We start from the raw sequence: 18,661 nt of genomic DNA, 5'->3' as shown, positions 1-18,661 counted from the left end.
GAGATGGTATTTCTTTTTGGGGTTCCCAGGTTGGCGTGTGTGTGAGGTACGCTGGGATTTATGAAGCAGAACAGTGGGGTGAACAGAGAGAGCTGGGGTCAGAGATAGGGTAACAGACTTTACTAAAGCAGCCAGAACCATGGCAGGTCCAAGGAAGTCAGATCTAATGCCTGAGCTACAGAACAGATGTATACATGGTGGGTGACAAACCAGACGGGCAGCAGTCTCTTGACTTATTTATTTTACTGATTATAAGTAGTAAGACCGCTAAGAGTATCTAACACCACAGGAGGAAAGAGCCCCCCGCCCCTGCAGTTTAGGAGCTCACAGGATAGAGGTTCAGTGTCAAGGCTTGAGCTAAGTGGTCTGGGTTTGGGGATAATATTTCAGCTCCAGTGTTCCAATTAACATGGCTGTAAAACAAACCACCCCATAAATTCATGGTGTAGAGCATTTAAAAAATGCTCATGGATTCTGCAGTCAGAAATTCAAACACGGAAACTAGGAATGGCTTGTCTCCTCTCCACAACTCTCCACAGTGTCTGGGGCCTCCACTGGGAAGACCTGAGGGTTTGGGGGACTTGATGGCCAGGGACTGGAATCATCTGGAAACGTCTTTGCTTGCATGTCTGGTTGGCTGGGACCTGAGCTGTGATGTCACCTGGAACACCCATGTGTGGTCTCTCCATATGGCCCCTCTTGGGCTTCCTGACAGCATGGCTGCTGGGTTTCAAGAATGCGAGTCCCAGCAGAGCACGGTGGAGATGAATGACACTTCTGTGGTCTAGGCGTAGAAGGGTCACTTCCATAAATTTTATTGATAGAGGCAGGGTGGTGGAGCAAATGTCAAGGTCTTGGTCATCCTCCACTGACTGTCTGACTGAAGTTAATCAGAGGTTTAGAGGGATCTTTTGAGCTCTGGGTTAAACCTCGATATGGTTCAAATGGCACATCTTAAATAGTGACCCATGGCGACTGCTGCAGGGCATCTGAATGGCCATTTGATTTAATTAAAAATGCTGCCCATCTCCTGGATGTTTCCAGATGACAATCTGATTGAGTCACCTGAACAATTTCAGAATTTCCTCCCCAGTGTGGTATACTCACAGCCCCTCCTGGCTTCTCCTAAAACCCTAGTCTGTCCCTGGTGGCTCAGCAGTAGAGGAATCTACCTGCCATGCAGGAGACACAGGAGACTCGGGTTCAATCCTTGAGTCAGGAAGATCCTCTGGAGGAGGGCATGGCAACCCACTCCAGTATTCTTGCCTGAAAAAGCTGATGGACAGAGGAGTCTGGCGGGCCACAGTTCGTGGTGTTGCCAAGAGGCAAATGCAACTGAAGCGACTGAGCTCGGCCCGGCAGCTCCCCACCCACCCATGTTTCCATCCACATTTCTGCCCACCCTTGCACCATCTCCCATCCTCCTAGCACTTATTAAGCATCTACTGTGTGCTGTGAATTGCACAGGGCATTACGAGCTGCCGGAGGACAAGAAGAGAAGAAGACAGAGTCTAGTAGATAACTGGCCGCACCTTCAAGGAACAGCTGCCTGGAAGAGGTAGTCTCGCAGTAGTGAGTAGGGCTGCTGGGGACTGCGTAGAGGTTCTAGCCTGTAGCTGAGCCGTTTATTAATGCTGGCACACCCACCGGACCTCAGTGCCCTCGGCTTCCAGTATCCAGTGGCCTCCCGCGCTCGTCCCTTGGCTGGGTATTGGCAGAAAGTCCACGTTTTCTACCAAGGAGGCCAGTGCCCCCTGGGCTGGACGTCACTGAGCTTGTGGCACCCAGTGGGTAGCAAACTGACAGAGCCAGCTGTGCATCCCACATAAATCAGCTGAAGGGCAACAGATGTGTCTGGTAGCAACTGCCTTTTCTTTTCACTGCCCATTTCCCTTTGCTCCCAGAGCTGGGGACGGCGGCTCAGGGCTGCCTTACCATACGCACCTTTCAAGGAGGGTATTATGCATTAGGATTTTTCACTCCAAGCACCTGCTCAGGCTTCAGGAGTCCTCCTCCCCCACTCCTCCTGGCCGCCCACCTTCTCCCACACGGTGGGGGGGAGACGCGGCTGCCCCGGGCCGCTGCTGCTCAGGATGGGGTTGTTTTCCCCGCATTCGCGTCCAGGAGTGTTCAGTTTCTTGCCGCTGTGGTGAGGCATCGGGACACGTGAGGGGCTAGCTGACACATAGAGGAGCCAGCAACCTGCATCGCAGTGATGCTGATGAATGAATCAGAGAGAATTTCAAGGGCAGACAGAGGACACCAGGCAGTGATCGCTCACACCAGTGGTTTTGTGCACAGTCTCCAGGTGACCAAGGGGTTGTTTTGGAAGAATTTTGGAGGCATTATTTTAAAACAGACACAAACGTAATTGCATGCAGTTGAATCACAGTGGTTTGGATATTTTCTTTTTTTTTTTCCAAGTGTGAAGAATAATTCTTTGCACTCAGTCTCCCCTTAACCTCCCAGCCTCATCATCCCCCACACACGACTTGGGCGATCGAGTGAGTGAAGCTGGTTGACCCAATCCGGTGTTGGTTGGATGAATGATAATTCGAGATCCTGTTGTGATGTCCATCCCTTGATGCCATATTGAATGCAGTCAGCCAGAGCATTTTGTTTTTTCTGGGGACCTCAGGCAAGGGGTCAAGTTGAAGAGTGGAGGCAGTCTGAATGTCTCTTGAAATATCAGGTTTCAGGTTTAATGACTATTGGCTAAGTTCCTCTTAGGGCCAGCGTGCCAATGTGTGCTCTGTTGCTCAGTCATGTCCAACTCTTTGTGACCCCATGGACCGTAGCCCACCAGGCTCCTCTGTCCGTGGATTTCCCAAGCAAGAACACTGGAGTGGGTTGCCATTTCCTTCTCCATCTGCCAGTCCTTCTTCTTGACCAAAGGGCTCAAACATGAATCTCCTGCATTGGCAGTTGGATTCTTTACCACCAAGCCACCTGAGAAGCCCTGTCAGAGCCAGGGGGTGTTGCTTTATAAAACATTCAATCCTCAGAACAAACATTTGAGAGAGATACTGTTATCCCTACATTTCTGAAGAGGAAAGGGAGGCTCAGAGAAGTCAAGCAGTTTGCTGAGGGTCACACAACAAGCAGATTGAATTAAACCCTAGAGCTCTTAGGATCCAAAGCTTGAGCACTGTCTTCTACTCTGCCTCCCAGGTGTTCAGAGGAGAGAGCTTTTTGGGCATGGGAAAGCCAACTCACAAAATGTTAATAAAAACTGAACTTTCTGTTAAACACGCAAAGTTTTCCCATCTCCGCCCCTCCCAGGTGTGCCCACAGGTGTGTTGACCCACCTGCCTCCACGTCGCCCGTGTCTGGTTGCCAGTATGAGAATTTTTACTGGTTTAGAGATTCCGACATGAATGGTTCAAGGTACAGACTTTATCGTTTGCGGAACCCATTGAGTGGTTCCTTCTGTGCAAAACATGAGAACCTTCACTTCCTGTTGTGCCATCTGCTGTGTCAAAAGTTGTCTTCTTGGTAATGGCCCTGCTTGATCAAACCCTCCCACCTCTTCTTCTCCCATTAACACAGTCGGCGTGAAAGCCTTGTACAACTGGCCAGCCTTTCAACAAAACCTTTCCTTTCTGTTGGTATGTTTTGCCCTGCGTGTTTGCATGTTTCGAAGGGACCATTGTTTCCGTATTTACAGCAAGCAGCAGGCTGCAAATTAGTTTTAGTGATGGACTGAAGATAACCAGCTGTAGTTCAGGATTCAGACTGGTGCTCGTACAAAAATACGTATTCACAAAACTGAAATTTCAAATTACTTCCCTCATGTCTTGAAGTAAATAGGGTGCTGGGTATGTGATATGCAGTGAAGAACTATTTCTGATTTTTTAGCAAAACTGAAAATTAGCCTATTGAAAACCCTTCTTGGTGATTTAGCTTTTTAAAAATGTAACACACAACTCTGTGTGCCTGTGTGTATACTTGTGTAAACAAATATTATTGTTTTCCCAGCCTTTGTTTTGATCCTGTTAATCAGTTTACATACATTTGTTTTCCTTTCTCACTTAATGAACAATATATTAAAGTCGTTTACTATTAATATTTGGTTACATACTGTCTGTAATTCTGATGTTCTAGGGCTTTGCATTCACACAAGTGTGCACACACATACACACACGTTGCTTTCACAATGAACATCTTAAATGCATACTTTTTGTTTCCTTTTTCCTCTTAAATTATGTCTGTAATTCCTGTTGAACGTGCTTAGTGTTTCCTCTAATGAGATTACTTGGTCAAAAGACATGGGCATAGCTTAGTATATATTGCCAGGTGACCACAAGAAGGGCTGTGCCAGTTTATTAGTATAATGCTGTGTATTTCCTTTAAAAGTTAAATCAACCATGGAAGAACAGTTTTCCATGTACAGCAAGTTCCGTTAGAGTGTGACTTTGGTGTCCCTAAAAATCACCGTGCTATCCAGAATCACACAATAAAAAACTCACAGGGTTTATAGAAGCGGGCACAAAACTCAAAAACTTTGTCAGTGACACAGTCAGAAAAAGAAGGCAGCACAGCTCTGCACGTGTTACGTGGTTAAGAAACACATGGGTGCATGCACGCTCAGTCGCTCAGTCCTGTCTGACTCTTTGCAGCCCCATGGACTGCAGCCCACCAGGCTTCTCTGTTCATGGGATTCTCCAGGCGAGAGCACTGGGGTGGGTTGCTATTTCCCCCTCCAGGGGATCTTCCCAATCCCGGGATCCAACCCGTGTACCCTGCGGCTCCTGCATTGGCAGGCAGATTCTTTACCACTGTGCCACCTGGAGAGCCCTGAGAAACTCGTACCTTCGATGGTACATGTGATTGGAAGTTGGCCTGCGGAAGTGGGTTTGAGAGGGTCTGCAGCTGGAGAGTGGTTGTGCATTTGGAAGGAGGTCATCTGAATGGAGGAAGCTTGAGGATCGCTGTGGCTCATAACACACACGGTGAGCTGAGGCTGCTGGTAGATGCCTGAGGGGGGTGTGTGCGTGTGTGTGTGTATGTGTGTGTGTGTGTGTGTGCACGCGCATGCATGCACATATATACACATTTTATGTGGGATTCTGCATTCATCTAGGGGGTTTCTAATGGGTAAAGATTGTGCACACGCGAACATAAAATTTGTATTCTGTTCAAATTGTATCTTCAAATCAATCACATTGGAACAAATTTGTGTTTTCAAAACAAGTTATAAGCAGAGCTCACTGTGCTTTTTTCTATTTGTATTTCCTGTTGTTGGGCTGGTGTCTTGTGCCTCTGTTCAATTTGCAAACAGGCGCTGTGTTTCCTGAAGAGAGTTTTTATCTTTGTATTTAAAAATAGGAATGTAGATAGGTAATTGCCTCATTTTGCTTTATAATAAATAAGGATTGCATCAATTTTACTTTATAATACAGATCCCATCATTACCAGATTCTTCTCTGCTCTGTCTTCATACTTTGGAGCTGGGAACAATTTGAATTCCAAAATGAGTGTCTTGTATTTTCCATTTCTAAGTTTAGAAGAAAGGACCATGCCTCTCATTTTTTGTTCATTTTTAAGAGGAGGTCTGACTAGCAGCTAACATTTATTGATTGCCTCCTGGGTGCAGTGATGCCCTTTGTGTTCTCAAGGGACAGGTTGAGTTTTCTTCTTGATGCAGATCTTCTCTGAGCCTTATCCTCAAAATGGGATGGTGTTGGGGTCCTCATAAGGGAGTGATGAGGCTGTGCCAAGATAAGAGGTGTGTCTTTTCCATTTCCTATTGGATGAAGGAGCATTTCCCCCCATCCTTCCATCCCATGTTGGTTTTTCCAATGACCTAACATCCCTTACAACCTTCCTAAGGAACATGGGGGAGGGAGAGGCTCCATCATTGCCCACCAATGAGGAATTTGGTCTTCTGAGCCCTTCTGCAGGATGAGGAACCACTGGCCTTGCCTTCTGGATAATTGCAAGGTGACCTAGACACTCACAGCACCCTGACACTGTACTGGAATAGAAAACACTTGTGGTGAAAGAGGCATCAGTGGTCTCTCATGGGAATTTCCCCAGTGAATGGCAAGGAAACAACTGTGCCATGTGTGACAGCCCCCTTGAAGTACCAGCCCTTGACCTGTGCCAGGGTTCAGAGGGACTGCACCCTGTAACTTAACAGGGCTATCTCTCTGGAGGGCTAGGTGTGGCCGTTCTGTTGCAAATGGGTTCTTTTGTACAAACACAAAAGCTGATAAAAACAAGGAAAGGATTATGACTTCAGTGTAGGTTTAGGCATTAGAATGACACTGGCCTGCAGTTTGGTGAAGCTAACCTGGGGAAACTGTGTTCTGGCCTCTGAGACTACTTCTCTGGTAGAGCATTTAAAATCATAGAACCAGGGGGACTTCCTTGGTGGTCCAGTGGTTAAGAATCCACCTCCTAATGCAGGGGTTCTGGGTTTGATCCCTGGTCAGGGAACTAAGGGGGCTTCCCTGGTGATTCAGATGGTAAAGAATCTACCTGCAATGCGGGAGACCTGGGTTTCATCTCTGGGTCAGGAAGGTCCCCTGAGAAGGGAATGGCTATCCACTCCAGTATTCTTGCCTGGAGAATTCCATGGACAGAGGAGCCTGGTCGGCTATAGTCCATGGGGTTGCAAAGAGTTGGACACGACTGAACGTGTTTTCCTCCCTACAGCCCCAGCCCTTGATCCTCCTCTTCCTTTTCCCAGGTGGTCCCTGTCTACACTGTAGACCTCAACCTCATTCTTCTCCCTATTTTCTGTAACCCAAAGCTTTCTTGTCACCCGTGCTAATTACTTGTGGGATGGGGATGGTTTCCTGTGGGACTGTCCCATGCTTCCAGGTTGATAATCAGTGATAGCTAATTGTTTTCTGGAAGCGAGGATCAGCAGTGAGTTCTTTCCAAACATTTAGTGCACTTACCTGTATGTCATTATACGTTGATTGGTGATGCTGTTGACTAGTATCTGCCTCCCACTAGACTGTAAGCTTAAGAGAAAGGACCACATTTGACTTTACTCACTACTGAACCTCTGATGTCTACCACAGTGCCTGGCATGTGATAGTGAAAGTCACTCAGTCGTATCCGACTCTTTGTGACCCCATGGACTATAGAGTCCTTGAAATTCTCCAGGCCAGAATACTGGAGTGGGTAGCCTTTGCCTTCTCCAGGGGATCTTCCCAACCCAGGGATCGAACTCAGGTCTCCTGCATTGCAGGCAGGTTCTTTACCAGTTGAGCCACAAGGGAAACTCAGGAATACTGAAGTGGGTAGCCCATCTTTTCTCCAGCGGATCTTCCCGACCCAGGAATTGAACTGGGGTCTCCTGCATTGCAGTGGATTCTTTACCAACTGAGCTATAAGGGAAGGCATGTGATAAGCACTCAAAGTGTTTGTTGAGTGAACGAGTTACATCTTTAGTATTATCTCTGAGCGAGTAGCTGTGGCTGCCTGGAGTGTGGCATTGAAATAATAATAATGGTAATTATTACATGGTTATTCTGTAAATGATATGATGAAACAGGGTAACCAGAACAGTCCTCAGAGGACCCCGCAAGAGGGCCCTTTGGCCTTAGCCAGGGCAGGGTGACCAGGAGACCTGCCATAGGGCAACTTGATCAGATGGTCATTGACCCCTGGGCACCAGATCTGGTCTAGTGGACATTAGGAGCAATCCAGGGAGCAGGACAATTCAGAACTGCAGCCCAGTCCTGAATCAGGGAAGCCCTGGGGCTCCATGTTTTCATGTTTCAAACATTTGTTGTTCACCTGCCCTGTGACAAGCCTTGGGGTTCACGGTTGAAAAACATAGTCTTTAGTTAGTGTCAAGGATTTCACAATCTAGTCTGGGGAAATAAATGAATTTTTAAGGCACAATTCTATGTACATGTGGTTTCCTTGAATGAAAGGAAATTCATAAATAGAAAGGGTATAAACTCAAATCCTACTCCCTGGATATAGCCTTAACAGCCTTTCTTCTTTTGCCCAAGTGTATGTTTTCTACATGCTAAGGTTTTCTCTTCCTCTTAATATTTCATTCTTGTCTTTTTGTCTAAGTTTCCATGTGTCCTATGCTACATGATTGACCTAATTCTCTAATACAGTTTTATATCATGATACATCAGCTACAGACTTAGTGGCTGAAAATGACAGCTGATTGTTTCTCATGATTCAGTGGGTGGGTTGGGTGGTTCTCTCTTGGTATCTTAGGCTCATTCATGCAGCTGAGATGGAAGGTCCAAGGTGGCTTCACCCACCCTTCTGGCACGTCATGCTGGCAGCTGGCGGGGCACCTCTGGTCTTTTCATTCTGTGTAGGCTGGACCTGGTGGTCTCAGGGCAGTGGACCAAGGAGGTGAAATTAGATGCTCCAGTGTCTCTTAAGGCTTATTTAGAGTTTGGAGTTGAATGACATTGCTTCTATCACATTCTGATGGTTAAAGCAAGTCACAAGCCTATTCTGGATTTCAGGGCTGGAAAATACACTCCACCCTTTGGTAAGAAGAGGGGTGAAATCCCATTGCAGAGTGGGGTGGAAACAGAAAGATGTTATTTATTAGGGGCCATAACTGAAACAATCTAGGATTCCCTGAAGCTATGAAAAATCATTGTTTTCCATTTAATAGTTCATCACTTTCCCACATCATTAAAACCTATTTGTAGATGCAGGTTTTTTTTTAGAGAGTCCATCTTTCATTTTAACCTGCTTGTTAGAGATTTAGATTTTAGTCTGCTTCTGTGTATACTTCTATGTGTGATGCTTTGCCAAGTTTTTGGAGTCCTTGAAGAGGCATGACTGGGTCAAAGAGTAGGGGTGCTTTAAGGCTCTTGATACATATTGTAAAAATCTCTTCCGAAAGTTGTACCACTTCACAACAATACATCAAGGGGTCCATCCCCTTGTCAGCATTAAGCATTATTGATTTTCAGAAAGAAGCTTTAATTTGATGGATTAAAAACCAGAATCTCACTCTTGTTTTTGTTTACATTTTTTGCTCATTCATTAAAATGTTTTTACATACTTAATAGCCATTTGTATATACCATCCGTGAATAGTTTCTTCATGCCCTTTGCTTATTTATGTACCTTTCTTAATGATGTTCCTGAGATTTTCATGTGGTAATTATTTAAGCTTTCATCTGACATGTTTCTTGCATGTCTCTTGATTTTTTTTCCATTTTACTGTGTACCTTTTGATTTTTTTTTCCTATTTTTATATACAGTTTTTTTCAGAGTAAAAAATTATTCTTTTAAAATATAGAGTGTCTTTCAACTAAAACTCAGATGGCTCTCCACCTCCGTTTTATTCTAGGTTTCCAGTTGGGTATGTGGTGTGTGTGTGTCTTTCAGCTTTCTGACTCTTGGAACCTCTTGGAATTAGTTTTTAAAGAAACACCAAACTCTGATGCCTCTGTTGTGAAGTGAGGATCTGTTTCTCACCTCATTTCTATTTAATCGTCCCACTTATCCAAGAATTCTTTCTGGCACTCATTTTATTCATTTACCTATTTGACTGCGCTGGGTCTTAGTTGCAGTATGCAGGATCTTCCGTCTTGGTATGACATGCGAACTCTTAGTCATGGCATGTGGGATCTAGTTCCCTGGCCAGGGGTCCAACCTGAGCTTCTTGCATTGCGAGTGGGGAGTCTTAGCCACTGGACCACCAGGGGAAGTTCCTCCTTTGGCGTTAATTTTTGATGCAACTTTTTCCCCCCTTCAGATTCTATTTCCTAATATACTAAGGATTGTTTCTGGGCTTCCTCTCTTATTCACTTAATTTTTTTTTTCTTGCCCGAATACTCGGCTCATAATGATTGTGACTTTATATTGGGTTTTATTTTATAATTGTGGAAAGAACCTCCTCATTATTCTTCTTTTTCAAAATCTCTTGACTATTTTTGTTTAATTCTCCCAGAGATACTTGAGAATCCTTTTGAACAGTTCTGTAAATGGACCTATTGGGATTTAGGTTGTAACCGCATTATTTTTATTGATCAGTTTGTCGTGATCTGACATCTTTAATATATTAAGACTTTCCATCCAGAAACATTGTATACACAGCTCCATTCATTTGAGCCCTTTAAAATATCTCAGCAGAATTTTGTGGTTTTTCCTCTTACGGTTTCTCAGTATTTCTTGTAAAAGTTAACCTCTGCTATTTAATCTTTCTGGTCGCTTTTTGGAATGGGCTGTTTTCCCATTATATCTTCTAACGGGTCACTTAGATTGTATAGGAAATGCATTAATTTAAAAATATTTTTATTGATTTAACAGTGGCACAGATACTATATAAATAACTTGTGTCAAAAAAAGTTAAGCAGTGCAGGAGACTATTGAATAAAAGGGAAAGAACCCCTTAGTGCCTCTTCCCTGATCCCACTCCCAGCCTGCGAGCCAGGTGTGGTTAATAGTGAAATATTCTGGCTCTGTCTTCATTTGCATATGCATATTTTAGCATGAATGGAATCATACTATTATATCAAAGCATATAGCTCTATTTTAATTTATTTGATCATTGTTGTATAGTCAGGATGGGTACCCAGAAGCCAAATTGCTGGGTCAAGGGTTTGTGCAGTTTTTATTCCCAGTGGTTTGATGCAACAAAGGGTTATTTCTCATTCATGCTTCAAGAGCAGGGCGGTTGGTGGGGGGATCGGCTCCACCCAGTCCCATGGGGACCCAGGCTGATGATGGAGTCTTAACTATCCTAGCTGTACCAAAAACATTTGATACTTCCATGGTTACTAGCATGGAGTAGACAAAGCAGGAAATGAAATGTTTTTGTTCAAAGGGGACACACAGTTCTTCTGCTCATGGTTCATTGGCCTGAGCTAGTATATACGACCCTAAATATAAATACTCTGTGTGTGTTCAGTTAATAAATTTTAAGATATCTTTTATCTGTGCTTTTAAACTTTTTATAGCTATCTATTAAATTACTCTTAAGGGTGTTACAAAAACTTCCCTGGTGGCTCAGTGGTAAAGAATCCACCTGCCAATTCTGGAGATGCGGGTTCAATCACTGGGTTGGGAAGATCCCCTGGAGAGGAAATTGCCTGGGAAATCCCATGGACAGAGGACCCAGGTGCGCTACAGTCCATGGGGTCGCAAAAGAGTGGAACTCCACTTAGAAACTAACCACAAAGGGTGTTACACTCTGATGAAAGGCGTATGTGGCTGTTCATTTCCCCAGACTCTTGCTAATGAATATCACCAACCTTATTTCTGTCAGTTTTCTTCATTGTTCCATTGCTACTTTCCCTGATTAGTGATGAGATTGATCATGTTTTTGCATTATCCATTTTTATTTCTTTGAATGTTTTATTCTGATTCTTTACCCATTTATATTGTTTTAAATTTTTTTGTTGTTGGTTTCAATGTTTTAGAAAAGGATTTGGACATTAACACTTTTGTCATCAATGTCACTATTTTGTCATTCTGTCATTTGTCTTTTTTTAAAATTGATGAACCTAAAATAATATATCATTGTCACATTGCTTACATTTTGGTGCTGTACATTCTGTGAGCTTGAAGACATGTATTATGACATATATCCATCATCATACAGAGTCGTTTCACTGCCCTAAAAATTCCCTGTGTGCCACCTGTTCATTTTTCCCTCCCTAGCCCTTGGCGACCATGGATCATCACCAAAGTAGTGAAAGTGTTCGTTGCTCAATTGTGTCCTACTCTTTGCGACCCCATGGACTGTAGCCCACCAGGCTCCTCTGTCCATGGGGTTCTCCAGGCAAGAATCCTGGAGTGGGTAGCCATTCCCTTCTCCAGGGGATCTTTCCAACTCAGAGATTGAACCTGGGTCTCCCGCATTGCAGGGAGATTCCTTACCATCTGAGCCACCAGGGAAGTCCTTAAATGTTGGGGATATGTAGTCCGCCAGGCTCCTCTGTCCATGGACTTCTCCATGCAAAAATACTGCAGTGGGTAGCCAGCCAATCCCTCCTCCAGGGTATCTTCCTGACCTGGGGATCGAACCTGGGACCTCCGGGATTGTTGGCAGATTCTTTACCATCTGAACCATCAGGGCAGCTCTAAATGTTTATCTGAGGGTCTCTGTATGTCCACTCTTTCATTCCTATTATAGGTTACTTTTTTTTGCTGTTATGTCTGGCTAGAAGTTTATCAATTTTATCATTCTCTAAAAGAATGAGCTTTTGATTTTATTGATACTGTCTGTAATGTTACTGTTTTTAATTTCCTTTATTTCTATTCCTACCTTTATTATTATTACTTTTCCTTATGTTAGCTTTGAGTTTAATTCGCTCTTCTTTCTAGTTTCTTAAGGTGTAAGCTTAGGTTATTTATTTTAGGTCTTTGTTTTCTGCTTATAACAGGTTGTGATGGTATAAATTGCCTTTTGAACACTATTTTACCTGCTTCCTACGAATTTTGATACGTTGCATTAATTTCATGTTTATTTAATTTGCAATGTTTTATAACTTCTCTTGAGACTTATTTAACCCATGAAATAATTTAGAAGTGGGTGCTTTAATTTCCAAATATTAGGGGTGAGATTTTCCAGATATATTTTAGTTAATTTGTGGTTTAATTTTGTTATGAGGACATAGTTTGCATGATTTTCATTCTTTTGAACTTTTTAAGGTTTGCTTTATGGCCTAAAGTATGGTAAATGTTCCACGTGCCCTTGAAAGGAATGTATATTTTGTGTGAGTTTTTTCTTATAAATGTCAGTTAAGTCAAAGTGATTCATAGTGTTTTTGAGGAATTTGGTATCCATATTGATTTCATCTTTTCTTATTCTGTTAATTACTGAGAGCAATATTGAAGTCTCCAACTATAATAGTGTATTTGTCTAATTCTTCCAGTTTTCTGTTTTTTGCTTTGCATATTTGTAACTGCTGTTAAGTGTATAAATCTTTTGTATTGTTATATATTCTTGGAGAATTGACTCTTATGTGATGTTCCTGTTTGTCTCTAGCAATATTCTTTGTTTGGAACTCTACTTGTTTGATATTATATAACTCTCAAGCCTTGTTAATTCATAATATATATTCTTATCATTCTCATACATTCTTATCATTCTTATCAATATATATCTTTTAATCTAAAGACATAGATTAAAAGTAGATTACTTAGAAACAACATATAGTGGAGTCTCACTTTTTAAAATCAAATTCAATATTGTCTTTTAATTTGATTTTATGGCCTTTGCATTGATGTAATTACTTATATAACTATTAAAATATTGTTATTTTATGTTCACCTAATCCATTGTTTCACTTTTCTGCCTTCTTTTGGGTTAAAATTTTCAAAAAAGTTTTAGCATTTGTCATGATTCTTTTTTTTTTTTTTTTTTCTCATAGATTTTTTTTTTTAAATTTTTTTATTAGTTGGAGGCTAATTACTTCACAACATTTCAGTGGGTTTTGTCATACATTGATATGAATCAGCCATAGATTTACACTTATTCCCCATCCCAATCCCCCCTCCCACCTCCCTCTCCACCTGATTCCTCTGGATCTTCCCAGTGCACCAGGCCCGAGCACTTGTCTCATGCATCCCACCTGGGCTGGTGATCTGTTTCACCATAGATAGTATACATGCTGTTCTTTTGAAACATCCCACCCTCACCTTCTCCCACAGAGTTCAAAAGTCTGTTCTGTATTTCTGTGTCTCTTTTTCTGTTTTGCATATAGGGTTATCGTTACCATCTTTCTAAATTCCATATATATGTGTTAGTATGCTGTAATGTTCTTTATCTTTCTGGCTTACTTCACTCTGTATAATGGGCTCCAGTTTCATCCATCTCATTAGGACTGATTCAAATGAATTCTTTTTGACGGCTGAGTAATATTCCATGGTGTATATGTACCACAGCTTCCTTATCCATTCATCTGCTGATGGGCATCTAGGTTGCTTCCATGTCCTGGCTATTATAAACAGTGCTGCGATGAACATTGGGGTGCACGTGTCTCTTTCAGATCTGGTTTCCTCAGTGTGTATGCCCAGAAGTAGGATTGCTGGGTCATATGGCAGTTCTATTTCCAGTTTTTTAAGGAATCTCCACAGTGTTCTCCATAGTAGCTGTACTAGTTTGCATTCCCACCAACAGTGTAAGAGGGTTCCCTTTTCTCCACACCTTCTCCAGCATTTATTGCTTGTAGACTTTTGGATAGCAGCCATCCTGACTGGCGTGTAATGGTACCTCATTGTGGTTTTGATTTGCATTTCTCTAATGATGAGTGATGTTGAGCACCTTTTCATGTGTTTGTTAGCCATCTGTATGTCTTCTTTGGAGAAATGTCTGTTTAGTTCTCTGGCCCATTTTTTGATTGGGTCATTTATTTTTCTGGAATTGAGCTGCAGGAGTTGCTTGTATATTTTTGAGATTAATCCTTTGTCTGTTGCTTCATTTGCTATTATTTTCTCCCAATCTGAGGGCTGTCTTTTCACCTTACTTATAGTTTCCTTTGTAGTGCAAAAGCTTTTAAGTTTCATTAGATCCCATTTGTTTAGTTTTGCTTTTATTTCCAATATTCTGGGAGGTGGGTCATAGAGGATCTTGCTGTGATTTATGTTGGAGAGTGTTTTGCCTATGTTCTCCTCTAGGAGTTTTATAGTTTCTGGTCTGACATTTAGATCTTTAATCCATTTTGATATTGTCATGATTCTTTTTATCTCTGCAATTATTTATCAGTTCAGTTCAGTCGCTCAGTTGTGTCCAACTCTTTGCGACCCCATGGACTGCAACACGCTAGGCCTCCCTGTCCATCACCAACTCCAGGAGTTTACCCAAACTCATGTCCATTGAGTTGGTGATGCCATGTAACCATCTCATCCTCTGTCGTCCCCTTCTCCTGCCTTCAATCTTTCCCAGCATCAAGGTCTTTTCCAATGAGTTAGTTCTTTGCATCAGGTGGCCAAAGTATTGGAGTTTCAGCTTCAGCATCAGTCCTTCCAATGAATATTCAGGACTGATCTCCTTTAGGATGGACTGGTTGGATCTCCTTGCAGTCCAAGGGACTCTCAAGAGTCTTCTCCCACACCACGGTTCAAAAGCATCAATTCTTTGGCAATTATTTATATCTTGTTTATTTATAAAACTAATTGCACTAAAGTTTGCATTACATGTCTTTACTCAGTTTACTTTTATATAACTTATACTGCTTCATTGCACTTTAATGACTGCAATCATTAAGATATTCTTAATTTCCTTCTACCTTTGTCCTATCATTGTCATACATATTACTTGTACATATGCCATGAACACACAATGCATTGCTGCTCTTTTTACTTGAGATAGTCATTTAACTTTAGAGCAATTCAAGGTAAGGAATTTATTTTCATGTATCCTATTTCCAGGGCTCTGTATTTCTTTGTGTAGATCCAAGTTTCTGTCTAGTTATTATATTCCTTCTATCTGAGAAATTCCTTTAACATTTTTTGTAGAATAGGTCTGCTGGAGATTAATTCCCTTAGTTTTTTTCTGATAAATTCTTCCTTTTTCATCTTTGAAAGATACTTTGGCTGGGTATCAGGTTCTTGATTGACTATCGTTTTTCTTTCATCACCTTTAAGATGTTATTTTACTGTGCTATCATGCATGGTTTTTGATAAGAAGTCTATGAAATGGCTCAGATGGTAAAGAATTTGCCTGCAATGCAGGAGACCCAGGTTTGATCCTGGGTTGGGAAGATTTCCTGGAGAAGGAAATGCAACCTAGTCCAGTATTCTGGAAAGTCCCAGGGACAAAGGAGCCTGGTGGGCTACAGTCCATGGGGTCACAAAGAGTCGGACATGCTGAACTTTTACTTTTCTTTACTGTAATGCTTATTTTTGTTCCTTGGTATGAAATATGTGTCTTTTGTACTGATTGCAAGACTTTCTGATTGCATTTTTTTTGCAGTTTCAATATGATACAAGTTGGCATATTGCCTTGTATTATATTGTTTTCTTTTGGGTATGGAGGGGGTAGTATTTATGGCACTCAGTGTTTTCTGAACTGTTGGATTAGTGGTTTGATACTCTCATCAAGTTTGAAAAACTTTGGCTCTTCATTTTTCAAATATTTCTTCTGCCTATTTACCCTTTCTTTTCCTCTGGGATTCCCCTGACATGTGTGTCAGACTATTTTATATCATTCTATAGCACTCCCTCCAGTATACTTGGCTGGAGAGTCCCATGGATGGAGGAGCCTGGTGGGCTACAGTCCACAGGGTCGCAAAGAGTCAGACATGACTGAGCAACTTCACTTTCACTTTTACTTTCATAGCTCTTAGATGCCCTGTTTTTTTCCCTACTTTTTTCCTTTGTGTTCTAATTTGGTTAATTCCTATTGACCCACCTTCAAGTTTTCTGATTTCCTCCTTCAGCTATGTTAAATCTATTGATCAGTCTATCTGATCTCTTATTATTTTGTTGATTTCTAGCACTTTGCTTGATTATGTCTTGTAATTTCCTTCTCTCCACTGAGTTTTTTTCTCTGATCTTGCATTGTTCATCTTTTCCATTAGAGCTGGTGTCTAGTGGCATCACTTGAGGTGAATCAAATTCAGTCTCTTTCTACAAACACCTGAGATTTGGGGCTAAGTTGTTTTTCCCTCAATATCTGTTCTGTGGTGAGTTCTAGGCAAGTTATGAACATGGGTTTGTCTGGATTTTTGTTGTTCTTCTTGTTGAAAAGCAGTGAGCTGGAATTTCCTTATGGAACTCCCATTATGTATGCATGTTGTTACTCTTAATTATGTTCCACAGGCTTCTTGGGCTGTGTTTATTTTCCTTTATTTTTTTCATTTGTGCTCAGCCTGGACAGTTTAAATTGAATTATCTTTAAATTTGCCAACTATTTCTTCTGCTTGTACACATTCTCTACTGAAACTCTCTAATGAATTTTTCATTAATGTTATTGTGCTTTTTGTCTCCCAGATTTCTTAGGTTGTTTTTTTTATGTTTTGTGTCTTTTTTTATTTTTCTATTTGTTGAGCCATTGCTGTCCTGGCTTAGTTTAACTCTTTGTCCATAGTTTTCTCTACCTCTTTGAGCCACTTAAGACTGTTGATGCAAAGTCTTTGTCTGGTGATTCCAATATCTTTCCTTTCTTGGGGAAAATTTCTGTTAATTTAGTTTGTGAATGGTCATATTTCTTGTTTCTTTGAATGTTTCATAATTTTTGTTGAAGAATAGACAGTTTGAGTATTATAATGTGGTAACTCTGGAAATTAGGCTTTCCTCACTTCTAAGGATTTGTTTTGTTGCTCATTGTGGACTATTGCTATTTGTTTAGAGGCTTTTCTAAACAGTTTTTATAAAGTATGTATTCTTCATCATGGATGATCTATGAAATCTCTGTTCCTTTAGCATGTGTTAAGCTAGTTGTGACAGATCTCCTTGGTTGCCAGGAGAAGTAAATAAATAATAGAAATAAAAGAAGAAGAGAGGAATTGAGGGAGGGAGGGAGGGAAGAAGGAAGAAAGGAAGCCTCAGATTGGCTCTGTATTGGGACATATTTTCAATGCTTAGCCAGGCCACTTACAACTCTGCCTTAGTCTTCACTTCCTGCATGCATGAAACCTAGAGATTAGCCAGAGGTGAAAGTTTGAGGGCCACCCTCGGTCTTTTCTGAGCATGCATCCTGCCTTGGGAATGTGCGTAGCTTTCTAAATTTCTTGGTACAGTCAGGGTTTTTTGAGTGCCTTAACTCCCCAAGAAAACTCTCCATCTTTTCTTCCCAGGATTTTGTACTTTGTTGTTTTTCTCAACTGTACTCTTTTTCCCCAGTTGGCAGCAGATTATGCAGTTGCTTACGTTGTTTTGAAAGAATTAGTCTGCATAAATGTTTTACCAACCTGAGTAAGTTTCAAGCAAAATAAAAACAAGTGCTTATGTCAGTTCTTCACATAGCCCCTAGACAGGTTAGAACAAACACAACTCTCTGAAGAAAAGGTTTGCTCTGCTCCTTCCGGAACCAAGGACCATGGTTCTATATTGGGAATGTGCGTTGCTTTATTCAAGACTGCTGCTGAGCTGGGGAATGGGTGGGGCAAGGGTAAGTGAAAAAATGACAAAAAAAACTTTCCTACTATTTTTGAGTTGGGTTTTTCTTGATTCAGCATTCAGTTTGGTTGTTACAAACCTTGTTTTCCAGAATTCTAAAAAGACTGATTCTGATGGTTTGCTTGATTTTTCAGTGTTTCTGTGGAGAAACAAGCCCTCAGGGCTGCCTCCTCTTCCATTTTTTGCTCTTTATTTTAAGAATCAGTTTCTGAATGTCAATGAGTGCAGCTTTTGTACATTTTCTGGTTTATTAATTTCTACTTTGGTATTTATTCCTTTCTCTTTCTTCCCAGGAGAGTTTGTTTTCTTCCACTGATTACTCAGTGTGGATGTTCAACTCCTTTCTGCTGCCCAACTGTTGATTATGTGCGTCCTCAATTTTTTTTTTTAATTGTAACTGTAGTTATTTTCTTAGTTCTTTATTTGATGGTTACTTAGGGCCATTATTTCATTTATAAGTGGTTGGGACTTATTTTTAAAATGTGTTATCTAGTATATTAGCATTTTGTGTATTTAGAGATCATAGTTCATAAAATACCTTCTTTTTTGACCTTCACTAGAGGATTTTTCCTCTGATATTTTAGAATTTAATTGATTTTGATGTGTTCTATGGATGATTTTCTTGAAATTTTGTCAAGTTTATT

General features: G+C 41.4%; 1 protein-coding gene across 1 annotated transcript in view; it reads left to right on the top strand.

Moving 5' to 3' along the window:
• Positions 1 to 18,661, top strand: part of CDYL2 (chromodomain Y like 2) — a 161,778-nt gene that overhangs the window by 74,162 nt on the left and 68,955 nt on the right. The gene's annotated exons all lie outside the window — the stretch shown is intronic.

The sequence above is a fragment of the Cervus elaphus genome, chromosome 4 (genome assembly GCF_910594005.1).
Source record: "Cervus elaphus chromosome 4, mCerEla1.1, whole genome shotgun sequence".
Lineage (NCBI taxonomy): Eukaryota > Metazoa > Chordata > Mammalia > Artiodactyla > Cervidae > Cervus > Cervus elaphus.
The sequence above is the reverse complement of the archived record's forward strand: the minus strand, read 5'-3'. Positions and strand labels throughout refer to the sequence as shown.